This window comes from Chlorocebus sabaeus, chromosome 12, assembly GCF_047675955.1.
Source record: "Chlorocebus sabaeus isolate Y175 chromosome 12, mChlSab1.0.hap1, whole genome shotgun sequence".
NCBI classification, from domain to species: Eukaryota; Metazoa; Chordata; class Mammalia; order Primates; family Cercopithecidae; genus Chlorocebus; species Chlorocebus sabaeus.
In genome coordinates this window covers 4284974-4307100 of record NC_132915.1, presented here as the reverse complement: position 1 = coordinate 4307100, position 22127 = coordinate 4284974, and the positions used below count along the sequence as shown (strand labels likewise).

General features: G+C 41.5%; 1 long non-coding RNA gene across 1 annotated transcript in view; it reads right to left on the bottom strand.

Annotated features, from left to right (window-relative positions):
- LOC140712905 (uncharacterized) overlaps positions 1-22127 on the bottom strand; it is a 58884-nt gene that overhangs the window by 34693 nt on the left and 2064 nt on the right. The gene's annotated exons all lie outside the window — the stretch shown is intronic.

Sequence of the window (22127 nt, the reverse complement as noted above, 5' to 3'; positions counted from 1 at the left end):
GTGATATTTCGTGGAATGTCAAGACAATCAAGATCACTTAGACTCTATTACGGCAGAGAGCATCAGAACTAATGTAGCCTGTGGCAACACCGTAAAGGCACACTATTGGCTCTGTTGGGTAACAGCAAACCACTTCTGGTAGTCCTCACAAACTGATGCGGAGAAAAATGCATTAGCCAGGTCAATAGTTGCATACCAACTGTCAGAGGCTGTGCTGACTTGCCCCAGTAAAGACGTTACATCTGAGACAGCAGCTGAAATTGGAATTCCCATGGGTTACATTTATGACAGTCTGTGTCATCTGGCTTCTGCACAGGCTAAACTGGTAAGTTAAATGGGAGATATTATAGCTATCACCACCTCTGCTTGTTTCAAGGCTTTGATGGTGGCATTTACTTCTGCAGCTCTCCTAGGAATGCAGCACTTCTTCTGGTTTACTATCCTGATAGGGAAGTTCCAGGTGCTACCACTTAGCCTTTCCTACCATAGTGATCTTCACTACACAGTTCAGAGAACCAATGTGGGAATGTGCCAGTTGCCACGTGTGTCTGTTCCATGTATGTCTGTTCTGTAGTGTATGTCTATTCCCATAGATTGTGCTGAGATCTGTCCTGACTTACAGATCTCTCTACATTTGGGAGCTGGGAAACAACTGTAGGGTGGGTCTGTGGACTAATTTGGCCCACTGTTAGCGAGATGTTGGACTCCATCTATCATCTTACCATCATAAGCCTCTACTTTGACTTGCTGACCATAGTGGGATTTTGAATCCCTAGGAATTAGCACTAATTCAGAGCCAGTTTCCAGCTTTCCCTAAAAGGTCTGGGCATTTCTTGTTCTCTAATGCACAGTCACTTTAGTAAATCGCCCACAGGTCTCTTTAGGGAAGGCTTGGAGGAAAAGGTATGGTACAAACCTGGAGCAACAGTGAAGGGCTGTCTTTTCTCAAGGGAATCAAGTCTCCCCTTCAATCAAGGGCCTCAAGGTCTGTGAACTGACTTAGGAAACTAAGTTTGGAAACAAGTTTGGAAACTAGGTAAGAGAGGCCAGAACCCTCCACTGTGGCCCCTCAAGTCACGTTTTTGGCTAAAGATCTAGAGTTTTTCCTTTCCTATAGATCAGGCCACACTGTATTTTATTCCTAGGCACACCATCTATTTTATTCCTAGGCACACCAAGATCAATGAGCCACCACCAATGGGTTCTGCAAGCCAAAGCATTCTGATTATTAGTACATTTCTGCTGCCTTTTTTGATAAATATACCCATCTTGTTTTTGACGGCTAAGTGCTGTCACATGTCCTCCTCTACTCCGGAATCTCATAATTCCAATTGAAATCAAGGAGCCCATCTCAATAAGAATTTGCTACAGTCATACCTGGCCCACCACAGTGCACTTTTCCCGACTCAGGTACTCCTCACTCTCATGTATTTCCCAATGTCTTAGTGAAGGGAATGTCTTCTGCGCCCTCTTGTGGAACACAGTTTGGGAGCAGGTATGCAGGTCGCACATGATAAGACCAGTCCAACGTTTTAATCTCCCTAAGCCTTTGGATTCCCTCCTTCACATAATGCCAGGGAAGCACTAGCATCTCAACCTCACCTAATGTAAGCTAGTGTTAAGCCCACATTTCAGTCACTCAACCAGGTAAGCTGTTAGAGCCGCCTCCAGTAAGACAATAAATTCAAACTCTTTAGTAAGTGCACCCTTGTCAACGAATTCAGTTTATCTGGTGTTATATATATAGCAGAAGTTTATCTGCTATCTTCCTTAGTCTAACACCCTTAGAAACAATTTCCACACATGTTCTCCAAGTTTCTACTGATATGTATCAGTGAAGCCTAGAAAGTCTTTCAGTGTTTGAGCTCTGTCCTCCTGGGTCATAGTGTGTACCTATTCCCATAGATCATGCTGAGATCTGACCTGATTTATAGATCTAGTGGCAACAGGGAATGGCTGTGGTGAGTCTTGAGAAGGATAAGTATCCATTTTTGAGGCAGCTGTCCCAGGTGAAGTTGCCACCTTTAAGCAGAAGAAGCTGTCTCCTTGGACAGCAGAGGGCAAACCATTTTGAGGGAGGCTCAAAATGATTTGTGGGTTCAATATTGTCAGTTTCATCTGGGTCCAATCAGATTTCTCTAATCCACCTTTCAAGATCCCATTCTTTCCTGATCAATACCCTAACTTTCAAGTGAGAAACATGGCAAGACTGTGAATTTACTGTCATTGTAATTCAGAAACTTGCATAACTAAATTTTGTGTTTGGTTTTCAGCAGTGTTGTGGCTATAAGAAACAGAGACTTTTGGGGGTTGTCATGGAAGCTCTCTGGTTGTCAGAGATGACTTGAATTGAAAGTTAACAGGCCTGAGCTTCTCATTTTCTCTCTGCAAGAGCTCAGTGTACCCAGAAGAATTCATCTTACACCACAGCCCTTACAGTTATCATTACTGTCATAATGGTCAAACACAGCAGCCACTTGGCTCACAATCAACCATGGGGATGCTGCTGAGTTACTAGCCTCCCATTTCCCAGTAGCAAGGAGCTCAGCACTGCATATGAGCACGAGGGCAGGACCCAACCCATCCTCAGACTCCATGTTCACAGGTCTATTCCCTGAGATCAGTCTCAGAACCAATTCTGTATCAGTTTGGACCAAGCAAACTAACAGGCAAACCAGCAGTTGGCCGTGATTCAGGAGAGGAGTCACTGTACAGTAAGCAAGGGAAGTAGAGCATAAGGAATTATTAAACTGTGATTCCGCGAGTACTGTAAAGATGTAAAGAAAGCTCTAACCAGTATCTTAGGGCTGGATAAACAAACTGTGGTACAGGAAAAAAAAAAAAAAGTGATATATATGATCTTGCATATGGTATGTACAGAAAGAACAGGGCCCCCTTTCCCCAAGAATGGGATTTAGACACTGTTGTTGGAAGTGTGGTTGCAGCTTATTTACTTGATGGCACAGGATTTTGCTGGGTTGCATGGCCAGCACTGGTTGACTGTCCCAGGGCAGCACAAAATAGCCCTCTGAGCTTGCCTGCTCACTGACAGGACAGTACACAGCTTCTCATGCACGGTGTTCATGTGGGGAGGCCCAAGGCAAAGTGGTCTCTAGGCTTGACCCAAGGCAGCAAGGTTGCCAAGGGACGACACACTCCGGGCGCATGGCTGGGGTGCAGTGCCACTGGGTATCTGCAGTGCCAGAGGATGTGCAAAAGCAAGAAAAGGCAGAACATAGCACAGGAGTACCAACAAGAGCCCCCTTTCTCTTGCAGTGTTTCTCTAGCGCCCTCTGCTGACAATGTTTAACATTTTGCTCACTGTAAAAGGGAAATTCCCGCCATTAACATGGAAAAGGCACTCTTAGGGCAAATCCACAGCTATGAGGCAATAAATTGATAACCGGTACATGCCCCAAAGTAGAAGCCATACAAATGTCCAACAGCAGGTGGTACATCTTTACAATGGTATACTACTCAAAATAAAAAGGAATGAACTACTATATGCATAACAATACAGATGCATCTCAAAAACATTTTGCTGAGTATACGAAGCCAGGACCCAAATAGTATATCCTGTGTCATTCTATTTATATGAAAAACTTTAACAAGCAAACCAGCAGTTGACTGTTACTCAGATGAGGCATCACTGCAAAAGGGCATGAGAGACTTTCTGGAGTGATGGAAGTGTTCTATATTTGATTTTACAGTGGTGGTTACTTGAGTTATGTTCATTTTTCAAATCTCATAGAGCTCTACACTAAATGACTGCATATTATTTATATAAGTTATGCTTTAATAAAGTTAATGTTTGAATGTTAATGGAAAACGATGGCCTTTCAATAAAAGCAGGATCATTGAGAATTCAAACCCTTCAACATTGCAGGTTTGGGTTACCACTGCGTTAAGTAGAATCTCAACCAGCTGAAGTACCAGCCAATAGCAAAGAGAATGTAGGAGAGGGTAGTGAAGGAGGAAAATCAAAAATATTGACCATAGCTTCAAGACTAGTTGCATAAATGAAAACTGTAAAACAAAGCATCATTTTATGGTGTGTGCAGAGCAAGCATTTTCCTTCCTTCCTTCTTATTATTTATTAAGTAGTTTTGGTAGTAATCTTCATTACTTTTGGGGCCATAGAATGTTCAGGTGGGATTTTAAGTGAATCAGAAAAGGAATTAATGCCCAGACATCGTTATGGTGACTAATATGACTCTGTGTTTCCCCTTTGGGGGATGAGAATGACAGCAACTCCCCCAACAAGTACGGCTGCATCATACTGGAAGAAGCATGATGTTCTGTTATTTTTGTTGTATACAATTTTGCATATAGGTAGTGAGGTGTGTAGCAATGCTGAGCTGCTAAAGGAGTAGACTACATGAGCTATTTTTGTTGTAACCTAGCCCCATATCCATTTTTTCCCTTGTCCTCTACTACTGGAACTAGGAGTCCAAAATCTATATTTCCTAGATTGACAGCTGGAATCATCAGGTTCTAACAATAAAAGGCATCAGCAGGAGATCAGAACTGAAGAAGACATATACTTCCTGCTCGTGGCTCAAATACCAGGTAGTTGCTTAGTGGCTATGGGAAGGGGCCTCTAAACTCCTGTGGCTCATCCCAGCATCTGCAGCATAGGAGTGGGGAGCAGCTTCTGGGTTCCTGGAGATCACGCCTTCCTTTTAGCTCTTCCAGCACTTTCAACTCATTTGTAACCAATTCCCCACATAAATTCCTCTCTGTTTAAATACCTAATGTGGTCTCTGTAATAATAATAAGCTACAGTATCAAAAATTGTGGTTTGGTAAAGACGGCAGGTGGAAAACATATGTTCAACTTCCTTATCTCCCAGAATCCAACTAAAATAAAGGTGTAAATATTTACAAAACTTATCAACCCAAATAGCAAAAGGAACAAGAGGGGAAAATATCAACAGGTGAGAGTTCAATCCATTTACTGCAAATTAAATGTGGATAGAAATCTGCCAATGTTTGAAATGAGAGACAGCCACAGTCCAGACACAATGGTTATAAGTAGGTGCTTGTCTTAGTCGGCTCAGGCTGGCATAATACAATACCATAGACTGGGTAGCTCCAACAACAGAAGTTAATTCCTCACAGTTCAGGAGGCTGGAACTCTAAGATCAAGGTGCCAGCCCATTCGCTTTCTGGAGAGGACTCTCTTCCTGGTTTATAGACAGTTGCCTTCTTGCTGTGTCCTCACATGGTAGACAGACAGTAATTTTTCCAGCATTTCCTCTTATAAGGACACTAATCATATTGGATCAGGGTCCCACCCTTATGACATCACTTACTTCCTTACTCCAAATACAGTCACATTTGGAGTTAGGGCTTCAGCATACGAATGTGGAGTTGGAGGAGACACTATTCAACTATTCAGTCCATAGCAGTGGATCACATAAAATATACCCTGTAATTCTGGCTTCTTGAAGTTCTTAGATTCCTTCTAATGTAGATTATGCCAGGGAGGTCTTCGCATCTCAATTTTATTGACTGTAGTTCACTGTTGGACCCAGGTTTTAGCTGGCCAGGCAAATAAATGTTAGAGCCACCCCCCATTGATGCAGCTAGGCATTTAATTCAGAATCTCAGATACTGGCATAATACTGGTAAAATTTTCCCAATTTAACTTTATATTCCATCCTAATTGAACTATCATATTTAGAATCCTTTCTCACTTGTATCATTCTGTTGTTGCTGATATTAATTGGCCAAGCTGTTCTGTTCTTTTTATGGATAAGCTATGTCTATCTGGGTCAGACTGATCACTTATCCACACTGGGTTCTGACTCTAGTTATGAATCCAGAAGCAAAGAGGGTGGTGGGGCGGGTGTTGAGGATAAGAAGCATCACCCTCAGGTGGGGTTAGTATAAGGCCTTCAGGCAAAGGAAGGATAATCTTCTCTGACCAGGTTAGGTCAAGTAAGTGTAAAGTACTTAGCAAAATGCCAGACAAATAGTAAACATTACATAAGTCTTTATACTCTGTTTACAGTTGTTACTATCAGCTGAGTCAGCCCTGGTGAGCAAGGACTTGGAAATTTCCCAGTCTGTCCTCCCATCCAGCCTAGCATGGGCACAGATGAAGGAGGAGCTGTGAGGTCCTCAAGGCCAAGGAAGGTGCCCTGAGAAGGAGTCGGATGCAGCAACGAAGTCCAAGCCTGCTATGCATCAGAATCACCTTGGGAGATTAAAGTAGATTCGGACTTCTACCTCAGCCCTCTATATCAGAATCAACAGGTGAGGTCACAATGTGGGCGTTTATAGAAACTCCCCACCTGAGTCTGATAGAGTAGGTACCTAGACGAAGGAAGAAGGCCCTTAGCCTGAGGCCTGGATGCAGGTCACTTGTCCTCACAGAGAGCATTTGGCATGGCTGTGGGACCAGGAGCCGGCATGACACGGCAGTGTGCTGAGATGCAAGAGGTAGAAGGTGGAGACACTGACTGTGTTTGCCAAATGATTCAGCAGACAGGCAGAAGGCGGTGGCACTCGGGCTTACAGGAAGGAAGGGTCAGAGAACAATGTTTTGGGGATGGTAGGGTCCTCATCATTTTTGTAGCATGAGGGGAAAAATCAAGAGGAAGAGATTAAAGACATGAGAGGGGTAGAAGGTTTGAAAGTGAGGTCCTAGAGGGGGAATGAGATTTGGAGCAAGTGGAGACATTTTGGGAGAGAAAGACTGGCGCCTCTTCCTCTAGTAGTGAAGCAAAGAGAGGTGCAAGTAAACTGGAAAGGAAGCTGAGGAAAACCCAAGCATGACAGCTTACTTTGCTCAGTGAAGTGCAAAGATGGTGGCTTTCAGAGAGTGGAAAAGATGGTGGTAAGGAAGTTTATCTTTTGGCTTTATTATGTACTGCAAAGGACACCAGGTTTCACCCTCCTCCCTTTACCTTAAACTCAGTTTTCGTTTATGTTAAGTGAGTATAATAATTCCTGCCTTGAAAGGTTGCTAGAAGGATTTAACAATAACAAACCTATAATAAACTAGCTTCTAACCACTTCAGAAGTGCTACTGCAACTGTCTACTCCATGAAGACTTTTTCAGGGTGATGGGAATGTATCTTCTAAGATCTTCTTCAAAAGTTGACAAAAAGGACTTCTGGTTCTGGACAAGATACAATAGACTCACTTCTTCCTATTCCTCCGCCAAGTAAAACGAAAATCCCTGGAGATATATAACAAAACAATAATCTGAAAGGTGGAGAAAAGGGGAGACTGGCTAGGGACCTTGAGACCTGAGGAACAACACAGGGATGGGCTCCCTGGGTTTTTTAATTTTTTTAATTTTTTATTTTTGTTTTGTTTTTGCCTCCTATATCCCAGACTTGGAGCTGAACAGGCGGGCAGCCCACAGACACTAATGGGCATAGACAAAAAGAGGCCCCCAAAAAGCCTCTTCTCTCTAGCCGAAGGAACAGGAAAGGGGCAGCCTAGAAAGACAGAAAATATTTAGACTCTAACTTTTAAAGAAGAACCAAGTAGAAATTTTAGAACTAAAATACAAATTAAAACACCAATCAAACCCCACAGAAAACACTGCAGCTCCACCTCCACTGGCCAAGAGCTAGTGCGAAGCCTAGACTTCCAATTTTAGCAACGTGGCTGTAACAAGGTGACCCTTCTCGCCCACTGGGATGGTGTCAGAGAAGGCGATGCAGGGAGCATGAACTTCCACACCTGTTCTGAAGTAACGAGGAACCGCCTCCCTGGGGTATCAACAGAAGCCAAGGGGGAAGCTGGACTTCCATCCCCACTTGGCAGTACCAAGACAGCGTCCTCCTTCTCCCACTAGTGCAGTGCCAGAGAGGGCCTGCTGAAACAAAGGATTTCAAAAAGAATCTGGGTCTCACAACATAATACTCAATATGTTTAGAACATACTAGAAAATCACTAGTCAAACAATGAATCAGGAAAATCTCAACTTGAATAAGACTATCAACAGAAGCCAACACTGAGAGGACACAAATGTTGGAATTATCTGGTGAGGATTTTAAAGCAGCTATCATAAAAATGCTTCAGTGAGCAAACATGGATGCAAGTAAAACAAAACAAAAATATAGAAAATCTCAGCAAAGTAATATAAGATGTAAAGAAGAATCAAATGAACATTTTAGAACTAAAAGATACAAATGAAAAACTCAATGGATGAGCTCAATGGAAAATGGGAAGAACAGAGTAAAGAATCAGTGAAGTTGAAGTTAGGATAATAAAAATAACCCAATCTGAGAAATTACCCAATCTCTGGGAAATGGAGAAAAAACAGACTGGATAAAAATAACTGCAGCCTCAGAGTCCTATGTAACTATAACCCAAAAAATCTAATACTATGCCACTGGAGTCGCAGAAAGAGAAAAGACACAAGGTGAGGCTTAAAAAAGTATTCAACAAAATAATGGCCAAAAACTTCCCAAATTCAGCAAAAGACATAAAAATAGATTCAAGAAGCTAACTCTGAACAGTATAAACCTAATGGAAATATGCCAAGACATATCAGTCGAACTCCTGAAAACTAAAGACAAAGAAAAAAAAATCTCAAAAATAATGAGAAACACCACTTTATCCACAGGAGAAAAAAAAAAAACAAATGGCAGCAGATTGCCCCTCAGAAACCGGGATGGTCAGAAGGGAGTAGCACAGCATTGTTTCAAGGAACTGCAAGGAACTATAAACCCAGAATTCTACATCCAGTGAAAATATCCTTTAGAAATTAAGGGGAAATCAAGACATTATCATATGAAAGAAAACTAAGAGAATTTGTCAATAGCAAATCTACCCTTAATGATGCTCTTGACACAGAAAGGAAATGATAAAAAGAAGAATTTTGGAACATCAGGGAGGAAAAGTAAAAAATTGAAAGAGCAATAGTATGGGTAAATGAAATAGACTTTCCTTTTTTTTTTTTTTTTTTTTTTGAGACAGAGCTTGGAGTGCAGTGGCGCGATTTAACCTCACTGCAACCTCCACCACCTGGGTTCAAGTGATTCTCCTGCCTCAGCCTCCCAAGTAGCTGGGACTACAGGCGTGTGCCACCATGCCCAGCTAATTTTTGTATTTTTAGTAGAGACAGGGTTTCACCATGTTGGCCAGGCTGGTCTCAAACTCCTGACCTCAAGCGATACACCCGCCTTGGCTTCCCATTACAGGTGTGAGCCACTGCACCTGGCCTCCTTCTCTTGAGTTTTCTAAATAATGTTTGGCAGTCAAAGCAAATGAATGTTACCTCGAGTCTACTATGTAACATGGAGCATCAGTGTTAGGCATGCCCTGTAATTGAGGTTTCAAGCTAAATGGAATAGTTTATATGTGTACAATGTTTAGAACAGGCTAGGTGCAGTGGCTCATGCCTGTAATCCCAGAACTTTGGGAGGCCGAGGCAGGCAGATCACTTGAGGTCAGGAGTTTGAGACCAGCCTGGCCAACATGATGAAACCCTATCTCTTCTAAAAATACAAAAATTAGCAGGGCGTGGTGGCAGGTGCCTGTAATCCCAGCTACTTGGGAGGCTGAGGAAGGAGAATCGCTTGAACCAGGGAGACCCAGGTTGCAGTGAGTCGAGATCACACCACTGCACTCCAGCCTGGGCAACAGAACAAGACTCAGTCTCAAAAAAAAAGAAAAAAAAAGAAAAAAAAAATTGGAAACCTGACACATTAAGGAATAAATAATTAGTTATCTAAATGCAATAAATGTAAAAAGACAGAAGTCAAGAGGAGGACACCCACGAGCAAATAAGGCACTGAAACCTTCTGTCTTCTCCCCTAAATGTGGGCACAAAGCAAGGGTGGGCAGAAATCCATCTAGCCTTTCCATTTGAGTCCTATACTGAACTATCTGTTCTTAGTGTACCAGGGTTGAGGTGATCATAGCAACTATTTTAGTGTGCTTGGGCTACCATAACAAAGTACCATGCAGTAGGTGGCTTAAACAACAGAAATTTATTGTTTTCACAGCTCTGGAGTCTGGAAGTTGAAGATCAAGGCCCAGCTGCTTGGGTTCCTGGTAAGAGCTCTCTTCCTGGCTTGCAGTGGACACCTCACCGTGTGCTGACATGGTCTTTCCTTGGTGCATGGGAGAGGCAGTGAGCAATCTCTCTCTTCCTCTTCTTTTTTTTTTTTTTTTTTTTTTTTTGAGACGGAGTCTCACCCTGCCCCCAGGCTGGAGTGCAGTGGCACAATCTTGGCTCACTGTAACCTCTGCCTCCTGGGTTCAAGCGATTCTCCTGCCTCAGCCTCCTGAGTAGCTGGGATTACAGGCACCCACCACCACGTCCAGCTGATTTTTGTATTTTTAGTAGAGACGGGGTTTCGCCATTTTTGCCAGGCTGGTCTCGATCTCCTGACCTCAGGTGATCCAACCACCTTGGCCTCCCAAAGTTCTGGGATTACAGGCATGAGCCACCACGCCTGGCCACTGGGATGAGGGAGTGAGCAATCTCTCTCTTCCTCTTCTTATAAAGCCATCAATCCTGTCATATTAGGACTCCACTCTTATGACCTCATTTAATTACCTCCTAAAAGCCCCAACTCTAATACAGTCCCATAGGGGGTTAGGTCTTCAACATATGGATTGGGTAGGGAGAGGGCACAATTTAGTCCACAGGGCAAATCTTGGAAGCAGATGTGAGTTCTTCTCGGTCTTTATCCGCCCACAGGCTTTCATGTTGCCAACTCAATCAGACCACTAAAATCTGTTCTCAGAGAAAAGTCTCCCCCTTCATTCTCTGTCCTGAATATACACTTTTCCCCAGGCCCCAAGCCACAGAGCCTGGCACATCAGGAAACCGTTCTGTTCTTGCTGCTCTTATCCAACCTCTTTCATCTATTTCAAAATGTCCTCACAGTCCTAATTAGGTAATGAATTAATCAACAAAGTTGCTGGTTAATTGGCTTTCATTTTTGGAAGTACTTCCAGAAATGTCAGGAGAAATGACATTTTTCAGAGTTTAAAAATGCATTGCTCAGCCTGAAATGCTGTGCTACATGAAAAGGTTTCCTGCTAGGCTAGATCAGAGTGAACAGGGGGCGGTGGAAGGGGGCAGGATGATTTCTCTGTTTCTGTGGCAGCCTGCTGCACTCTGGAGTGTGCGTCCTCTACTTTCTCCTCTGACTCTGTTTCAGTGGGCTACACGGAAAAGGGCACTGCACTCGAAGTCAGAAGACCAACGCCACAGTCTCGGACCATAACCCAGCTCTGTCACTAACCAGCCACCTGGCCTTGGATGTCAGTTCCCCGAGCCTTGCCTATAAAGTGGATGTTAACCTACCCCATCTAGCCTTCAGAAAAGAATTAAATGATTATGTGTGTCATCTATAAAAGGGATATAAGTCTACTCAATCTAGCCTTTTACAATAATTAAATAATTATATATGTAAAAGAACTTCATAAACTGCAAAATACGATTACACAGTCCTTTTCAAAGTGTGGGCACCTAACTCAGGCTGGGGTAGAGAAGCTGGGGGAAGGCTTCTTGGAAGAACTAATAACTGAGTTCAATCATGAAGGATGAGGAAAGGAAAGCAGGGACATTCTGGGCCAAGACAGCAGCATGGCAACAGTGAGAGAGGACCTGGCACATCTGACAAAGTGCCTGAAGTTTGCATAGCTAGGTTTAAAAATTAAGGGAAATGGAGTGGGAGGAAGGATGCTAGAGAGAGAGGCTGAAGCATTTTGCACACCATCCTAAAGAGTATGGACTTTTCACGAACTTGGGAAACAATGAAAGCATTTAAAGAGGGAGTGCCATGATCAGAATTGTATTTAGAAAGCTCACTTGGTGGAGAACGGTACAGAAGACGGATTGGAAGCAGTCTAGACTAGACAGAGCAGTCACTCAGGAAGCAGGTGCAGTAACCCTGTTGAGGATCTAGGGTTGGCAACTGTAACAGAAGTGGACAAGAAGAGTTAATTAATTAGTTAATTAATTCAAGTGGTTCTGAGGAGGTGGAATCCATAAGACAGATGGCTGGTAAGCATGGAGACAAAGCAAAAGATCAAAATTGACTCCCCAGTTTCTAGTTTGGGCTAACAGATAAATGGTGCTGGTTACATTCACTCGGCTAGAAGGAGCAGTTAGGAGGAAAAAGACTAAATCAAGTTTTAGAATGTAAAGTGTGTGGGATAAGAAGTAGAGGTGTCTAATGACTGTTAAATACAGGGTTCTGGAGCCAAGAGAGAGATCTGAAAAGGACAAATATAAGATAAATATAAGACAAAATTATGTTTTAGAATCACACCACTGACTTATAGCTAGTATGGAAGATACTCTACATCCAGCTGTTTTCAAACTCTGCACCCATTTTCCCCAGAATTTTTTAAAAAGGAAATCAAACTGGAACTCCAATATCTAAAATATGTTTTAAAAGTTCTTTAGATGGTTTAAATCTTCATCTTGCATGGACCATGGTTTTAAAGCCCTCAGATTCATAACGATCCGAGAATATTGCCGCCTAGATATGCTTTTCCGGGATAGAAAAGCCTCAGTAACATGGCCAGTATCACATAACATTTAGTCAAGAATTGCCCTCCATATCCAATGTAAATTTCTTTTGTCTACTTAAGCCCATTGTTTTAGATTCTGGTCTTCACTGGAAACAGATTAATTTCTTGTTGTCAGCTTGCACAGTAAGAGTTTACAACTTTAAACCTGTGATTTGACTATTACAAACATATGGATGAAAAATTTTAAATGCAGTTGTTAGATGTTTCCAAATTTTAACTGATAACATTGACATTATTTATGCTCATGCCCATAGAACACGGACTAAAAAAATAGTTAAAATTGCCCAGAAGGCGCTGTGTGGTCTGAGCCTGGCCTACCTGTTCAACCTCATTGCACGGCCTTCTCCCTCTTGCTCACTCTTCTGCCCCAGTGGGCTTCTTTTCATTTCTGGGAGGCACCGGCCTTTGTTTTCACTGTTTTTTTTGTTTGTTTTTGTTTTTAATAATGACTGCAAATAAGCTGATACACAAATTAAGCCCTTATTTTCACTGTTTTTTTTTTTTTTATAATGACCATAAGTAAGCTGATATACAAATTAAGATCAAGGGCAGAAATGAGGTCACTCCCTTCCTCTTAGCTGTTAGTTTCTTCATGTATAAAATAAGAAGGTTGAAGTAGATTAAGGTTAAACTCGGGAGTGGGGAGCTCAGCGATATGAATGGGGGTTAGTAAGCTTACTAAAACCAAACTTTTGCCCATGAGAAGGCTAGAAAAGGAATAAACATTTACTAAGTACCCTCTTAACAGCTCATTTTTCCTCAGAGTTACTTAAAAGTAGGTGCTGTTATATCTACTTTATCATTTCCATTTTCAGATGAGGAAATGGTCCCACAGAGAGGCAAGACAGCTTTATTAAGGCAGACCTAGAGTTTACAAGGCCAAATAAAACACAAAATCAAATTTATTTGCTTCTATATAGAATTATATCAACTTAATAATGTAACCAAGATAATCCAGTTAGAGAAAAAAAAAAAGGAAAAGGAAGTGTATCGGACATGGCCTGGTGGTTCATGCCTGTAATCCCAGCACTTTGGCAGACAGAGGTGGGAGGCCTGCTGGTGGAGCTCAGGAGTTCAAGACCAGCTGGGCAATATAGCAAGACTCCATCTCTACAAAAGATTTTTTAAAAATTAGCCAGGCACGGTGACATGCGCTGCAGTCCCAGCTACTCAGGAGGCTGAAGTGAGAGGATCATCTGAGCTTGGAAAGTTGAGGCTGCAGCGAGCCATGATCATGCCACTGCACTCCAGCCTGGTGACAGAGTGAGACCATCTCTCAAAAAACAAACAAACAACAACAAAAAAACAGTGTATCTTTGTTTGACAGAACCCTTTCAAAATACGGGCACATGTGGGAAGCAGATAATCAATGGTGTGCCTCTGAACAAAACTTGGAAACCAATGTAATAGTCCTTTTCTAAAGCAAAGACCTCCAGTTCAAAAAGTAGTACCAGGAATCTAAGGAAACCTGTTGACAAAGTATGTTCATTGACAGCTAACTGCCACAAGAGGGCAAAATTCGCAGGAAAAGAAATGAGGTTGATCAAGTCTGAAATCTCACTTTTGCCTTCTCCACTTAGAATATCCTTTTTCTTTTAGATATTGTCTTGATTTTTCAATTTAGTAAGAGCTAACTTATAAGAATTGGTTATTTCTTTGGCCTGAAATCTCTCCCACACTTTCCTCTCTCCCTCCCTCTGTTAACTCACATTAATATTCAGTTGTCACCTAACTTATTATTTCCTTAGAGAACCTAAGGAACCTTAGAGAACCTGCCTGGACTAGGTTTGTTCCCTGCACATACACTCACTCCAAGAGCATCTTGCCCTTAGCCATCAAAATACTTTACATTTTTGAAGTTTCAAACTTCTAGATTTTAAGCTTCATATAAGGGCAAGGGACAAGGTTGATCTTTTTTGCAGTTCAAACCTAGAGGCCAGCCCAGCATTTGAGTCATAGTGGGTACAAACATTTAGTCAATGAATAAATTAATGGTAGATTTTAGGGGGAAAAAATCTTCCCACCAAAAATAAGCAGATAAACCTGCAGCTACCAACTGTCTATCTTATCTGGTCTTTTACTCTGTATAATGGTGGGAGATTAGCAATGCATATGAACTATTTAATAATTCTTTAGTGTTACACTATTTTCCATAATTGTTAATGTAATTTGACCATCAACTCATGGAGCAGTCAACTACAGTAATAATAACTGAGTCTCTGGTGGCTCATAGAACAGCTCGGACATAGTGTGAAGAGGGGATTTCCTCCTGGCAGCTGAATGGCTTCTCTCCAGTATCAGGGGTGTGAACTGTGGCATTCTCCTGAAGTGTGCTGCAGCTGCTCCATGCTTTCCAGCCATTCAGGTTTGTTGTGTGCAAAAAGCCTGAGCACAATCCATCAGGAAGCTCTGAATACGATCCCTGCTCCTTTTTGATTTGTGTGCTGATTTCAATTTATCTCAAATTAAATTTAATTAGACACTGAGCTCCTGCTGTGTGTAGGAAACTGTGCTGACTGCTTTAGGTGATACTGAGCAGTGAAAAGAATTTTGCAGTCCAGTAATTCTTATTTCAGTCCTGTGATTCTGTCATTCACATTAAAGTTATATTTTGGACAAGTAAGTCTTCAAGAGAGCCTAATAGGATCCTGTGTTAGGTGGCAGGTAGGAGCAGGGTTAAGTTGTGAAGTCAATGGGAAGAATATACTCAGTATGTTCTTATTGATTTTATCATTCTAACTACAGAAAGTAAAGCTCAACAAAACTATCCTTCAGAGGGGATAAGCACTAGATTAAAGGATTAGTAAATATTGATTACATGGATTTAAAATTAGTGGGGGCCAGGTGCAGTAGCTCATGCCTGTAATCCCAGCACTTTGGGAGGCTGAGGTGGGCAAATCCCTTGAGGTCAGGAGTTAGAGACCAACCTGGCCAATATGGTAAAATCCCGTCTCTACTAAAAATACAAAAAATAGCTGGGCATGGTGGTGGGCACCTGTAGTCCCAGCTACTTGGGAGGCTAATGCAGGAGAATCGCTTGAACCCAGGAGGCGTAAGTTGCAGTGAGCTGAGATGGCGCCACTACACTCCAGCCTGGGTGACAGCCTAGGTGACAGCCTGGGTGAGACTCAGTCCCCCCAAAAAACTACATAAATACATAAAATAAAATAAGCAAGGTTATATCACAGTGATGCTCAACGTGTTCAGCATAGAGGTATCCTGTTTACACAATCCTCTCTCCAGCTTCTCCACTCCAAATACTCCAGCAATAATCTATTTGCTAACAGTTTCCATTTACTCAATGCCTGCCCCGGGCTTTAGAATCGGCAGGTATAAACTGCACGGTCAGTCTCACTCACTCCCATGCCTTCCTTTATGCTGCTACCTGTATTCAGGCTGCTCCAGCACCAAAAGCCTGGCAAACCAGTTAGCTTTAAAATCCAGTCCAAGCTTTACATCCTCCAACTAAGACTCCCTCTTTCCTCTGGGACTTTACTTTGTAGTCACTGCTTATTCATATGGACACCAACGCTCGGCCCCCCTACCCAAGGTGTAAGGGCAGGCACCTTGTCTTACTCCTGTGGTACTTCCGAGCTAGCACAGGGCCTCAGGACGTTGAAGAGCCTCATTCCCTTCATGTGTTCCCTAAGTTTTCCACAGATGAGCTGATGGCCTTCGAATCAGGAGCCACAAACTCTATCTTCCCAACATATCCATAGCCATGGCCCTAAAATACAGATTACTTTTCATAAGAAACTGTTTTAAGAATCTTAGAGTCATCTGAGCTGGAAAGAATCTCAAAGATCACATCTAATCCTCTTTCAAGTGAAAATTAAGACCAGAAAAGTTCAAAGATCTTGTCTGAAGTCCCAAGTTCTCGCAAGAAAAGCAGGGTGTGGTCGTTTTCTATTGCTTCATAACACATCACTACAAACTTAGAGGTGAACAACTATATTCATTCATTAGCTCACAGTTCTGTAGCTTCCGAGTCCAGCATGGCCTGGTTGGGTTTTCTGTTCAGGCTCTCTTCAAAGCTGAAGCAAGGTGTCAGCCAGGCTGAGTTCCAGTCTGGAGGTTCTGGGAAAGACCTGCCTAAGCCCAGTCTTGTGGGCAGGTTCAGTTCCTTCCAGTTGCAGGACAAAGGTCTCATTTCCTTGCTGGCCATTGGCTGTGAACTGCTCTCAGCTCCTCATGGTCTCCTCCATCAAAGTAAAAACACTGCAGCAAGCCCTGTCCACTCTTCGAATCTCTCTGACTTCTGCCACTGCTACTGGCCATAATGAACTCTCTGCTTTTAAAAGTCTCATGTGATTAGACCAGGCCCCCTCGTATACTCTCTTAACATCAGCTGTGCCATATAATATTTACTGCCATGTAATCATGGCAGTAAAAGTAATCAAATTAACAGTCCTAAGGATTATATAGAATGTGTACATGGGGATGGCAAGGAGAGAAATCTTAGAAGGCATAGAATCCTGCCTACCATGCAAGGATTTGGGAATCACATGGACATGGATTTGATAGCAACATTGCCACTTAACATCTCTGCAACCGGGCAAATCATTAAATTTCACTGAGCCTATGTTTTTTCCTCTGCAGGATGAGAATAATAAATACCCCACATGCCTATCCATGCCTTTTGTAAGGGTTAAAGAGAAAATGGATACGAAAGTGACTTTTTATTTTTTTGATATGCAGCCTCGCTCTGTCACCCAGGCTGGAGTGCAGTAGCACGATCTTGCCTCACTGTAACCTCTGCCTCCTGGGGTCAAGTGATTCTCCTGCCTCAGCCTCCTGAGTAACTAGGATTACAGGTGCACACCACCATGCTCAGCTAAGTTTTGTATTTTTAGTAGAGACGGGGTTTTACCATGTTGGCCAGGCTAGTCTTGAATCCCTGACCTCAGGTGATCCACCTGCCTCACCCTCCCGAAGTGCTGGGATTACAGGCATGAGCCACCACGCCCAGTCTGAAAGTGCTTTTAAGGTATAAGTCACTACCTGGCAGGGGCTAATTGAAGTATTATGAGCAAGTATATGGCACCCCCTAGACAAAAAGATCCTTAAGGTTAGAAGCTTAACGACGTGACAAAATCAGGGGCTGAGTGAGCCTTACTATCTTTTAGTGACAATAAGATGGAAGTTTACAGCACCAAGAAACAGAAGGTAGATGAAGAGTTTCACATGGCCATTTATTACCTATCTAAGGCAAAGCCCCATTCAGATATATCTGGACTGCTTCTGGCCCTCCACTGAAGGTGGAATTCTTCTTCAATCTGTGGGACAGTCCTGGACCTCCATGCTGGCATAGTTCATCTAGTACAGTTGGGACCTAACTCAGATCACTGTCCTACAGATGAAAGCAAGGCACTGCAGAGGTGACCAGGCAAGTGTTTCGGCAAGGAACACAGCCTGTCTACCCCTCCCTGCTTCTGAACATTAGGGCAGAAATTGTGAGTTATGATAACTCTCTAAATTTAGAACACTGAAGGGCAAGATTCTCTGTTGTCTGAAAAAAACCACTGAAAGCAAGCCAACATAAGCATCTGTAGGAGCTCCATTTTTCTCTTCCTTCAGTGTGGCTTAGTTTCTGAGAAAGGAGCACACAGACCTTGGTGCAACTTGCTTAAGAATGATGATTATAGTACATGAACTGTTTCCTTCTTAAGCAGAAGAAATAATTATGTGCTAGTCTCCTTCAATCCTTCCTTGCTAAATACACAAAAAGCATCTGCAGAATGAATAATGAAATCAACCAACCAGTGAGCTGGAACCCAGTTCTCTTCACTTCCCATCCAACACTTTCTAGTACGCAATTCTGTTTCCCTCTAGGCTGGCCTGGTGTCTGCCTTCTAAACAGAATAAGCAAGTAGTGAGGCTCTAGCTAAACTTAAATGTGCTAGCTCCAACAGCCCCTAGAAATTCCAAGCCAGGCTGTCAAATTGAAACTGTCTCTAGACAATAGCCGTGCAGCTGAGGAAGTGAGCAGCATGCTGACCATCTGCTCCCTTTCTTCTCTGGGGAGCTGAGCTGAAGGAATTCACGGAGGTTAATGAGCCCTCTCTGGCTCATAGAGTCTTGCACAGTCTGTGGGTCTGGGTCTCGTCCATTTTAGAAGATAAACACACACTTGAAATGCCTTGGGTGTGCACGTGCCTATACAATGATTAGAGCTCTCTTGCCAAAGTGATATGTGAACTTTTTAGAGGCTATAAAGGAATACTGGAAAACTACTCGGCCTTTGTAGTCAGAAAGGCCTTTGTAGTTCAGCGTTACAACCCTTGATTTCTCCACTTATTAACTGGGTAACTTTGGTTCCTTTTACCTCTCTGAGCTCTGTTTCTTCATATATAAAATGGGAGTAATACAAAGAGTTATGCCTTGCAGGGTTATCATGAAAATTAAATTAATTAAGTGTGCAAAGTGCTCGGTACAGAACATTCAACACACGGGCTACTGTGGTTACTGGTATGTAACTAAACTCTTTCTCAAATACATTTCTATACATTTACTTCTTCAAACCACCCATGGTATTGAAACCAAATGTTTGAAACTATTCCATAAAGATTCACGAAGTGACTAATACACACCAGTACCTGCACTGGGTGATAAATATTGAGACAAACAAGAGAATGGCATAAGAGAAAGGGGAAAGAAAATAATATTTATTGAGAACCCATACTGAGCTAGGCACTGCACTAAGTGCTGGGAATCCCAGGCAAGTAAGTCACAGCACTGGAATTTAATGAATTTAATGCTTGATTTTTCATTTCACACATTCATTCCTTAAGAGAAATCAAGCTCATGAAAGTTCCTATGGCTTTCTGGTTACCAGAATCTCTACTCTGAATTTCACTGGAGCAGAAGAATGTACCTCAGAGACTTGCTTCACACGTCAGCCAGGCCTGAGCTCCTTCTTTCTCAGCTTGCCACTCTTCTCTATCTTCAGTTGCCCATTTGCAGTGATGAATGACTAGTTTCTCAACCAATGCCTTGGTGCCCTTGGCCTCAATATTATTGTTTTTGAAAGTAACTGTGGTGTGGCAGGATCATCCTGCCCTCTTAATTAAGGGCATTTGTGGTTTGGTCTTTGTCCCACGTCCTCCTGGTCAATTATGCTTATTTATTCCCTGTTGTCAATTTGTCACTAATAAGTCCTCTCATATAATGTTATTACAGCACAAGTGATACATTTCTATATAATTTCACGAAAAAGTAGACATTACTGGAACAAAAAGTGCTTAGAGAACATGATGAAGAAAACATTTCACAGTGTTGGTTTGTTCTCTATTTCCCACAAATCTACAGTAACAAGTTACAGATTTCAAAAATAACTCTAGAGTTACCGCTCTCAATGGAATAACTCAATTTTTTTAAAAACTCATCACAGGACAATAGCAATCAATCTATTTTGCGACATAATAATTCTAAAACTATCAAAATGTAAATGTTAAAAGAAACCATAAACATTCTAGAACAAAAATAAGTGAAAGGTTTTATGCCCTTAGGTGGGAAAGACATTTCTAAGCATGCCATCAAAGGCAGAAAGCATTAGGAAAATCAATAGAATTGATTTCAAAAAACATTAAAAACTTTTCTATGGCCAAAAATTCCCCATAAACAAAATTATCTCCTAGAAACAAAATAACTAAAATATTAACAAACATAAATAAATAAGGAAACATATTTGCAATCCACAAACAAAGAGCACTTAACATACGAAGTGTTTTCACAATTGCAAAATGGGCAAAAGTCATGAAAAGACAATTCAAAAAACACAATGTCCAGTAAACATATAAAAAATATGTTTGAGTTCACTAATTTAACAAATACAAATTAAAACAATAATATTTTTTTCACTCATTAGATTGGCAACTAATAAACTTATGAGTAATGCCAGTGTCAGCAAGTTATGCATACAAACCAGCATTCTCATACATTCTTAGAAATACAAATGGGCTTAGTTTTCTGGCTAGCTATGTTACAATATGCAAACAAAAAAAGATTTAAAAAGTATACCATCTGACTCAGCAATTCACTCTGGGTATTATCCTAAGGAAATAATCAGAGAAGTCACAAAGGTATGTGCATGAGAACATTTGCTGTAACACTGTTTATAATGAAAAATTCAAAACATCCTAGTATCCATAGAGGACAGTTAAATAAATTATGTTATAGTCCTATAGTAGAATACTATGTTACTATTAAAAATTATAATGATTCTCTCTCCCTTGTTGGCTTTGAAAAAGCAAGCTACCATTTCTGAGGTCTATGTAGAGGACCACACCACAAAGAACTGAGGGTGGCCTTTAGAAGCTGACAGCAGCCCATTGCTGATGGTCAGCAAGAAAATGGTGACCTGTCTATAGCTGCAAGGAGATGAATTCTGTCAGTAACCTGAGGGCACATGGAAGTGGATCTTTTCCCAGATGAGCCTCTGATAAGATTGTAGTCCTGGCCAATACCTGGATTGCAATCTGTTGACAGAAACTGTGACAGGACTAATGATGCACAGAAACAGATAATAAATGTGTGGTGTTCTAAGCCGTTAAGTCTGTGGTACTTTGCTCAGCAAAGCTAACATATGTTATGTAAAAAATAGTTATGAAACAGTATGTATGATATGATCTTACTTTAAAGTATACTTATATTTGAATAAATGTTCACAGAAAAATGTCTTGGACAATGTAAACCACCACGTGTATTCCTCATACTTTTCTGCCTTTCTTGAAACTTTTCAATGAACATGTATATTATCAAGATAGATGTATTCTCATTTTTAAAGAAAAAACTATATTCAAAACTTTAGGAAGAGAGTTTATCTGTGATGGTGTAAATTTTGTGTCACAATTATTCTACAGTTTTAAGCCCTTAGAAATTTAGAAAACTAAAGAATTTATGTATAACTAAATAATTTATGTATAAATAATACAGTGATCTTTTTTTCCACTGGGGAATCCTGTTGTTATTGAGTTGGAACTCCAGGAAGGTTGTTAGGTAAACATAGAATGAAAGTAAAACCCACATATTACTCAAATTTGTGGAATAACCATCCAAGTTACAGTAGAGAAATGATATCTACATAGTCCAGATTTCCCATACAGTGCTTATTTAAAATACTAAAGTTATTTAATTTTTGTTTATGAAATATAATCCTAATAACTATAGAATATACCTTTCGAATGGCTAGAATACAGTATTTATATCTACTTGTAAGATGTGAAAATCAGCTAGAGACTCTGCACTATAGAGTTTGCTGAAGCAAACATCACACATGTGACCTCTGTCCATGATTGTGCTCTCTATTCAATTTAATAATCTTTTCATGATCCAAAGGAAATCTCATCCCCTCCCTAGGGGGGCGTGTTTAAACACTCTCAACTTCCTATCCCACTACTTTCCTTCTCACAATTGGCAGACAATCTGGTTGACCTAACTAGGGTTATCCATCTATCCGCTAGTTGGGGGAACACAGGGCATCTTAATAATGCCACCAAGACTACACACAAGGTGGAGAAATAATTTCCCCAAAGCAAGGGAAGGAGTGGATGCTATGGCCAAAGGATGCAAACTCCCTGGCATGGTACACATGATCCATCACGACAG